This window comes from Cebus imitator, unplaced genomic scaffold (assembly GCF_001604975.1).
Source record: "Cebus imitator isolate Cc_AM_T3 unplaced genomic scaffold, Cebus_imitator-1.0 Scaffold181, whole genome shotgun sequence".
Taxonomy (NCBI): domain Eukaryota; kingdom Metazoa; phylum Chordata; class Mammalia; order Primates; family Cebidae; genus Cebus; species Cebus imitator.
In genome coordinates, this window is record NW_016107496.1 from 1,986,732 (window position 1) to 1,994,897 (window position 8,166).

General features: G+C 43.1%; 1 protein-coding gene across 3 annotated transcripts in view; it reads right to left on the bottom strand.

The window, feature by feature from the left end:
* CERS5 (ceramide synthase 5) overlaps positions 1-8,166 on the bottom strand; it is a 37,708-nt gene that overhangs the window by 13,615 nt on the left and 15,927 nt on the right. The gene's annotated exons all lie outside the window — the stretch shown is intronic.

Below are 8,166 nucleotides of genomic sequence, written 5' to 3' on the forward strand. Positions count from 1 at the left end.
TTACAATTGTACATATTTATGGGGCACAATGTGATGTTTCAATGCATGTATACATAGTATAGTGATGAAACTGGGGCTATTGCCATATCCATCACTTTCAACATTTATCACTTCTTTATGGTGACAACATTCACCGGCCTCAGCCTCCCAAAATGCTGGGATTACAGGTGTGAGCCATTGTGCTGGATGGATGCTTTTTAGAAATGCATAATCTTGAGCCTATCTCAGACTTGCAAAATCAGAATCTGCATTTTAACAAGATCCCCAGGTGATTCACGTGTCCACTAAAATGTGAGCGCCACAAATCTACTTCATAAGAATCTTATAAGTATTCAATGAGATAACGTATATGAAAGACCCTGGAACAAAAAACAGTCTGGCTAATATGGTGAAACCCTGTCTCTACTAAAAATACAAAAATTAGCCAGGCGTGGTGGTGGATGCCTGTAGTCCCAGTTACTTGGGAGGCTGAAGCAGGAGAATCACTTGAACCTGGGAGGTGGAGGTTTTGAGAGCTGATATCGTGTCAGTGCACTCCAGCCTGGGTGAGAGAGTGAGACTCTGTCTCAATCAATCAATCAATAAAATGCTATTCTTCTCAGTTTTTTTGTTTTGGAAAAGTTATTTTTTCATAAAATGTAATGAGTTCATTGTTATTTATTTACTTATATTGAGACAGGGTCTCACTTTCTCACCCAGGCTGGAGTGCAGCGGTGTGATCACTGCTCACTGTAGCCTCGACCTCCTAAGCTTGAGTGATCCTCCCACCTCAGCCTCCCAAGTAGCTGAGACCACAGATGCTGGCCATGCCGGGCTAATTTTAAAATTTTTTTTGTAGAGGCAGGGTTTCTTCATGTTTCCCAGGCCACTGTGATTTTTAAATTAATAGATATGGGCTGGGCACAGCGGCTAACACCTGTTATCCTAGCACTTTGGGAGGCTGAGGCAGGTGGATCACTTAAGCCCAGGAGTTTGAGACCAGCCTGGGAAACATGGTGAAACCTTGTTTGGTGTGGTAGTTCATGCCTGTGGTCCCAGCTACTTGGGAGGTTGAGGTGAGAGGATCGCTTGAGCCTGGGAAGTTGAGGCTGCAGTGGGCTGTGATTGTGCCACTACACTTCAGCCTGTGTGACAGAGCCAAATCCTATCTCAAAAATAAATAGGCTAGGCGAGGTGGCTCATGCCTGTAATCCCAGCACTTTGTGAGTCTGAGGTGAGCAGACTGCTTGAACTCAGGAGTTCAAGACCAGGCTGGCCAACATGGTGAAACCCCATCCTCTACCAAAAAAAACAAATATTAGCCAGGCATGGTGGCACATGCCTATAGCCCCAGCTACTTGGGAGGCTGAGGTGGGAGGATCTCTTGAACCCAGGAGGCAGAGGTTGCTGTGAACTGAGATCTTACCACTGCACTCCAGCCTGGGCAACAGAGCAGACTCTGTCTCAATAAATAAATAAATAGGCTGTGCCGGTGGCTCACGCCTGTAATCCCAGCACTTTGGGAGGCTGAGGTGGGTGGATCACTTGAGGTCAGGAGTTTGAAACCAGCGTGGCCAACTTGGCAAAAACCCCATCTCTACTAAAAATACAACAACAAAAAATTAGCCAGCCGTGGTGGCGCACACCTGTATTCCCAGCAACTCCGGAGGCTGATGCAGGAGAACTGCTTGAACCTGGGAAGCGGAGGCTGCAGTGAGCCAAGATTGCACTACTGCACTCCAGTTTGGGTAACAGAGTGAAACTTCATCTCAAAAAAAAAAAAAAAATACACACACACACACACACACATATACACACACACATATAGATATCTATATACATATGTATGTAGACATTTTATACATGTGCAAATACATGTAGAAAACATGGACATTTTCCTCATTTTTCTTCTAAAACAGTAGGCATTGACAGATACTATCCACAGAAACAAAACCTGTTTGGGATCCTTGAACATTTCTAAGATTGTAAAGGAGTCCTGAGATCATAGTTTGAAAACTGCTGTGCTAAATGACACTGAGAAATCAAACTTTTAGTGTGACTTTCTGTTGTCTCCAGGATCAATCCACTTTTTAAAATAATTTGTCAGACAAGATTTTCCTTTGCTGGCAGATCTTAGTAAGTAGGCATTTAGTGGTCTATAAAAATAAGCTACTATTTTCCACCTCTTAATGCCAGGAACATGAGTCTAGTGAACCATCCTGACAGTATTAGATTTGTCCTACTTTGTAGAGATCATTTCACTCTGCCCTTTTCCTGCTTTCCAGATACATAGCAGCAGTTGACCTAAGCCTGGGTTAATTAGGATAAAATTACCTATTGCTTTCACTTTTTCATACCAAAGACAGAAGCTATACTAATAATGCTACCTTTGTGATTCATTACACCACTGATGAATATGAGTTATACACAAATAAATCCAAAGTCTAGATTAAGCTTCTCAACTAGTATATTGTGGTAAGTAACACAAACAGGCTGTACTTATGCTGAGATATTCATCTTAGCTCTCACTGTGGTCCATGGGGCCTTCAGATAGCCAGAAACCTTTAGTCTATAGCCTCTGGCCTCATATGCCTTACTGTATAATGCAAATGTTATTTATTTATTTATTTAGAGACAGAGGCTTGCTCTGATGCCTGGGCTGAAATGAAGTGTAGTAGCGTGATCCTGGCTTACTCCAACCTCCACCTCTTGGGTTCAAGTGATTCTTGTGCCTCAGCCTCCCAAGAAGTAGCTGGGACTACAGGCATGCACCACCATGCCAGCTAATTTTTGTATTTTAGTAGAGACATTTCACCATGTTGGCCAGGCTGGTCTTAACTCCTGACTTCAAGTGATCCGCCCGCTTCAGCCTCCCAAAGTGCTGGGATTACAGGCATGAGCCAGCACACCCAGCCACAAATTTTTTATGTTTGCAGCAATATGACCAGATTGAGAAGCACCAGCTCAGATCAATTTCTGGAAAAATAAAAAGTGCCAAAGTAGATATATAAAAAGAACAGGAGTTTAAAACCAGCCTGGACAACGTGGTGAGAACCAATCTCTACAAAAAATTAGCTGGGTGTGTTAGCATGTGTCTGTGGTCCTAGCTACTGGGGAGGCTGAAGCAGGAGGACTGTTTGAGCCTAGGAAGTGGAGGCTGCAGTGAGCCCTGACTGCGCCACTACACTCCAGCCTGGGTGACAGAGTGAGACGCCATCTCCAAAACATAAAATAATGAAATAAAATAAAGCTTTGGAGTGAAAGATGAGTTGAGTTTTGTGTATGCTGAATCTGAAGTACCCGTGGGACACTGAAATGAAACTGTCTAGGGTGAAATACACTTGGAAAAGGGGCTTGGGTATGATATATATATAGAGAGAAAGAAGAATACAAATGAATGAATATAAGTGGTAGCTAAATTTGTGAGGGTCGTTGTGATTGCATACGAAAGAAATGCCAGATGTAGGTGATGGGGAGGAAGGCAGCAAATCACACTGCCACGTGTGTTCCTATGCAACAATTTTGCATGTTCTTCACATGTACCGCAAAACCTAAAATGCAATAAAATAAATGGAAAAAAAAAAAAAAGAACTGAGGTCAGAACCCTGGAAAACATCACCATAAAAGGTGAATTTAGGGGACAGGAAGGTCAGAGGTGGGGTTGTATCAAATAAGGAAGAGACCAAGACAAGGACTTCAGTATCTACTAGATTTGGCAATTTAGAGATCTGTAGTAACCTTTACCAAAGAAATTCCAGTAAAACAGGGACTCTAAAAGAGCAATGAATTAAAGAAGTGAAATATGTAGGATGAAAGAAGTAGAAATAGCCAAGACCCTCAAGAATTTAGGCTAAGAAGAAAAGGGAATGGCCTCAACTTCAGCATCAGAATCACTCAATGTAATCTAATCACATGTAAAACAATCTCCCTGTGCTTTAGACCCACTCTCTTCCTGATCAGAAATTTCATTTTACTTATCCCTCCTTTTTTTCTGTTATCTTCAGCCTCACTCTCAACTTGTTTCTTCTCATCAGATCTTAAACATGCTCAAGTTTTTCACATCTTAAAACAGCGCTCCCTGTCCCTAGCACCCTCTGGCCTTCCCCGACATCACAACTAAACTCCCATTCATTCCTCAACCCTCCTTCTCTCCTCTGGCTTCTGTCCCTACACTCCACTGAAGCTGCTCTTGCCAAAGTTGTCAATGATCTCCTTACTGTGAAAACAAATGGATGCTTTTCAGTCCCTTATCTTACTTGACCTTTCAGCAGCATTTTATTAGGTTGGTGCAACAGTAATTGCCATTACTTTTAATGGCAAAAGCCCCAATTACTTTTGCACCAACCAAATAAATTAATGACTAACCTCCTTCTTGAAATGCCCTCTTCTCTTCCTTACTGCCATATTCTTCCTATTCTTCTTCCTCTACCTCTTCGGCAGTGAAACTAACTGCCTGGTAAGCATTGCTAGTTGAGTCACCTTGGACAAGTTACTTTGTGCTTCAGTTCTCTCCTCTGTAAAATGAGGATAACATTAGTGCCTATCTACCTCATAAAAGTACTAATGAGGATTCAATGCTTAGCACTTAGAATATTAAACACCCACTTTTTTTTTTTTTTGAGACAGAGTCTCCCTCTGTCACCCAGGCTACAGTACAGTGGTGTGATCTCGGCTTGCTGCAACCTCTGCCTCCCAGGTTCAAGCAATTCTGCCTCAGCCTCCCAAGCAGCTGGGATTACAGGCACCAGCCACCACGTCTGGCTAAATTTTCTATTTTTAGTAGAGATGGGGTTTCACCATGCTGGCCAGGCTGTTCTCAAACTCCTGGCCTCAAGTGATTCACCTGCCTCGGCCACCCAAAGTGCTGGGATTACAGGCATGAGCCACCATGCACAGCCTAAACCAACTATTAATATTATCAAATAACGTATGACTGTCATTTCTGTATCTCCTTTGCAGTTTATTTTTCCTCTGCCTTTTCCTATAACATAGTGTTTCCTCAGTATTCGCTTAGAGACTCTCTTCGGACTCTACATGCTCACCCTCAGTAACCTCTTTCAATTACAGTAGAGGGTCTCAAAGTATGGTCTGCAGAGGATTCCTGAGGCACTCTCAGGGGCTCTACTAACTGAACTATTTTCATAACAATATTATTATTTGCCTTTTTCACTGTGTTGACATTTGCAGTGATTGTGTAAATCAATGGTAGGTAAAATGTTATCATACTTTAGCCCAAATCAAGGTAGTGACACCAGATCATACTAGTAGTTACTATACTACAGAGCTGCATCTTCTCAATTTTTTTAAACATGTCAGTTTTGCTTAAGAATGTCCTTGATCCAAGTCATGGCACCAAAAAAAAAAAAAAAATGTCCTTGATGGGCCGGGTGCAGTGGCTCACGCCTGTAATCCCAGCACTTTGGAGGCAGAGGCAGGCAGATCACCAGAGGTCAGGAGTTCAAGACCAGCCTGACCAACATGGAGAAGCCCCGTCTCTACTAAAAATACAAAATGAGCCGGGCATGGTGGTGCATGCCTGTAATCCCAGCTACTCGGGAGGCTGAGGCAAAAGAATCACTTGAACCCAGGAGGTGGAGATTGCAGTGAGCCAAGATCACGCCGCTGCACTGCAGCCTGGACAACAAGAGTGAAACTTCATCTCAAAAAAGAAAAAAAAAATGTCCGCGATGAAGCACTACAAATTATTACTTTTATTAAATCTCGACCCTTGAATATATTTTTAAAAAGCATTCTGTGATTGGGCACAGTGGCTCATGCCTGTAATCCCAGCACTTTGGGAGTCCGATATGAGCGGATCACTAGAGGCCAGGAGAGCGAGACCAGCCTGGCCAACATGGTGAAACCCAGTCTCTATTTATTCCGTGATAAAATGAATGTACTCATAAAGCACATCTGATGCAAACCAAAGTATATGGCTCTCAAGGAAAAACATTTGTATAATTATTGTGAGCTGAATAAACTAAGTCACTTTTTCCATAGAATACCATTTTTACCTGAAAGGACTGACAAACTAATGTTACTCAACTCTGAGTATTTAGCAAACACTTTCTCAAAAATAAATGAGGCCGGGTACGGTAGGTCTTGCCTGTAATCCCAGCACTTTGGGAGGCTGAGGTGGGTGGATCACCTGAGGTCAGGAGATGGAGATCAGCCTGGCCAACATGGTGAAACGCTGTCTCTACTAAAAATACAAATATTAGTCAGGTGTGGTGGTGGGCATCGCATCTATAATCTCAGCTACTCAGGAGGCTGAGGCAGGAGAATAGTTTGAACCCAATAGGTGGAGGTTGTAATGAGCTGAGATCACACCACTACACTCCAGCCTGGCTACAGGGCAAGACTCCATCTCAAAATAGTAATAATAATAATAATAATAAATGAAATGAGCCCATCATTTCACGAAAAGCATTGTTGCCAATGATAAAATTCAAGCTTCCAAGTGAAACTTAGAATGTTTAGAAAACTTTCATCTACTGGCCGGGTGTGGTGTCACATGCCTGTAATCCCAGCTACTTGGCAGGCCGAGGCAGGAGAATTGCTTGAACCCGGGAGGTGGAGGTTGCGGTAAGCCAAGATTGTACCACTGCACTCCAGCCTGGGCAACAAGAGCAAGACTCTGTCTCAAAGCAAAAAAAAAAAGTAAATGAGATCGAGTCTCACTGTTGCCCAGGCTGGAGTGTAGTGGCGCAGTCTTGGCTCGCTGTAAACTCCACCTCCCGAGTTCAAGCGATTCTCCTGCCTCAGCATCCCGAGTAGCTGGGACTATAGGTGTGTGCCACCATGACCAGCTAATTTTTGTATTTTTAGTAGAGACGGAGTTTCACCATGTTGGCCAGGCTGGTCTCGATCGTCTCACCTTGTGATCTGCCCACCTCGGTCTCCCAAAGTGATGGGATTACAGGCGTGATTTTTAAATATTGTATAACATATTGACATGTGGGACATTTGTATAACTGAGTGAACCAGTATTTTCCAAATAATGGATACATAATATCCATTCAAAATGTAATACAGGCTGGGCATGGTGGCTCAAGCCAAGCCAGTAATCCCAGCACTTTAGGAGGCTGGCAGGTGGATCACCTGAGGTCAGGGGTTTGAGACCAGCCTGGCCAACATGGTGAAATCCCGTCTCTACTAAAAATACAAAATTAACCAGGTGTGGTGGTGTATGCCTGTAATCCCAGCAACTTGGGACGCTGAAGCAGGAGAGTCACTTGAACCCGGGAGGCGAGGGTTGCAGTGAGCTGAGATCGCGCCATTGCACTCCAGCCTGGGCAACAAGAGCAAAACTCCACCTCAAAACAACAACAACAACAAAACAAAATGTAACACAGAATAATGGATCTTAACATAATAAAATCAAAAGCTCATTAATATGACTTCAGATTCTATCTAGCAGTCAACATTTAATAAACTGGTATGTGTGTTTCGGTGTAGTATCAAAGATAATTATCAAATTATTTGAAAGGCCTATTAAAATACTTCCTGCATTGCAATGACAAAGCTATGTGAGGCCATCTTTTCTTCATATACTTCAATCAAAAAAATATATCATAAGAGATTGAATGCAGAAGCTGCTAGGAGAATCCAGCGGTCTTCTATTAAACCAGACATTAAAGAGATTTGCAAAACTGTAAAATCAATGCCGTTCTTCTGTTCTTTTTTTTTGGAAAATAATTCCTTTTTTCTTTTTTTTTGAGATGGGGTCTCGGCTCTGTCACCAGGCTGGAGCGCAGTGGCATGATCTCAGCTCACTGCAACCTCCGCCTCCCTAGTTCAAGCAATTCTCCTGCCTCAGCCCCTCGAGTCTCTGGGACTACAGGTGCACACCACCATGCCCAGCTAATTTTCGTATTTTTTAGTAGAGACGGGGTTTCACGATGTTGGCCAGGATGGCCTTGAGCTCTTGACCTCGTGATCCACCTGCCTCAGCCTCCCAAAATGCTGGAATTGCAGGCGTGAGTCACTGTTCCTGGCCCCGGAAAATGATAGTTTTCAAAAAGCTTACTTAACATGTAAATAGATTTATTGATTTTTTTGCCTATTTTCTCCCTTTTTGTGGAGAACGAGGTTTTACTGTGTTGCCCACACAGGTCTTGAACTCCTGAGCTCAAGCTATCCTCCTGTCTCTGCCTACCTAAGTGCTGGGATCACAGGTGTGAACCA